Source organism: Bison bison, unplaced genomic scaffold, assembly GCF_000754665.1.
Source record: "Bison bison bison isolate TAMUID 2011002044 unplaced genomic scaffold, Bison_UMD1.0 scf7180017848602, whole genome shotgun sequence".
NCBI classification, from domain to species: domain Eukaryota; kingdom Metazoa; phylum Chordata; class Mammalia; order Artiodactyla; family Bovidae; genus Bison; species Bison bison.
The window spans coordinates 1-1,646 of record NW_011479175.1 but is presented as its reverse complement, the minus strand read 5'-3'; positions in this window follow the sequence as shown (position 1 = coordinate 1,646).

Sequence of the window (1,646 nt, the reverse complement as noted above, 5' to 3'; positions counted from 1 at the left end):
AGATTGAAGGTAGGAGGAGAAGGAGACAACAGAGGATGAGATGGTTGGATGGCATCACCGACTCAATGGACATGAGTTTGAGTAAGCTCTGGGAGTTGGTGATGGTCAGGGAAATCTGGCATACTGCAGTCCATGGGATCATGACTGAGCAACTGAAATGGACTAAACTGACATTCCTTCTATTTCCAACTTGGTGAGAGTTGTTTATGAAGAGATGTTTAATTTTTATATGATCATGACCAAACCAAGGAGAAATTAAGAAAATAATTTCACTTACAAAGCACCAGGAAGAACAAAATATTAAGAGCAAACTTAACCAATGAGACAAAAGTCTTGTAAACTGAAAATCACAAAATGTTACTCAAAGTATTAGTAGAACACACACATATATGGGAAAACATTTATGATCTATAATATTAATAGTATTTAGATGTTAATATTACTTCAAGAGATCTAAAGATTCAGGACACTCCCTATCAAAACCAAAAATGTTTTTTGCAGAAGTAAAAAAATTCATGACAAAATTCATATGGAATATTAAGGACTTCAAAATTGCCAAAACAGTTTTGAAAAGGGAGAAAGTTGGAGGTCTCATAATTCCTGATTCTAAAACATACTACAAAGCTACAGTAATCACAGCACTAGTATCGGGATAAAGATGGACAACAGACTAATGAGTAAAAAGAGTCTAGAAGTAAACTTTTGTATATGTCCCAGATAATTTTCAATTGCCGAGAGTATTTTATGGGAAAAGGATATAATATGACATTGACTGAAAAAAGAGGCAGTTACAAAAAAACAAATATTGTATGATTCCACATGAAAGTGAAAGTGAAAGTGAAGTCTCTCAGTAATGTCTGACTCTTTGCGACCCCGTGGACTGTAGCCCACCAGGCTCCTCCGTCCATGGGATTCTCCAGGCAAGAATACTGGGGTGGGTTGCAATTCCCTTCTCCAGGGGATCTTCCCGACCCAGGGATCAAATCCACATCTCCCGCATTGCAGGCAGACACTTTAACCTCTGAGCCACCAAAGAATCAAATCATAGACCAAAAGTAGAATGGTGGTGGCCCGCAGGTCAGTGATGGAAAATGGAGAATTTTGTTTAATGGTTTTAGAATTTCATTTGAGTAGTTGAAAAAGTTCTGGATATAGACAGTGGTAATATTTGCATAACAATGAGAACTAACTTAATGGCCACTTTAAAATGATTAAAGTTATGAATTTGATTATGTGTATTCAGCCATAATTTAAAAAGTAAATTTATGAACTAAGGTGACCTCATTACTTGATTTATGATATGAACATAGAGTATAGCATGATAGCCCAAAGTAAAGGCAAATATCATTGGCCTCAGATACATCTGGGTAATTTAAGAGGTAAATATGTCAATACAGTGACAAAACTACTGAAGGAAAATTGTTATTTTTAAATTTTTATTTTAATTTGGAGCAATCATGCTTGCATGCTCGGTGGTTTCAGTCGTGCCCACTCTTTGTAAACCTGTGGACTGTTGCCCGCCAGACTCCTCTGTCCATGGGATTTTCCTGATAAGGATATTGGACTGGGGGTGCCGTGCCCTCCTCCATGGGATGTTCCCATTCCAGAGATCCAGCCCTCATCTCCTGTAGCTCTTGCACGGCAGG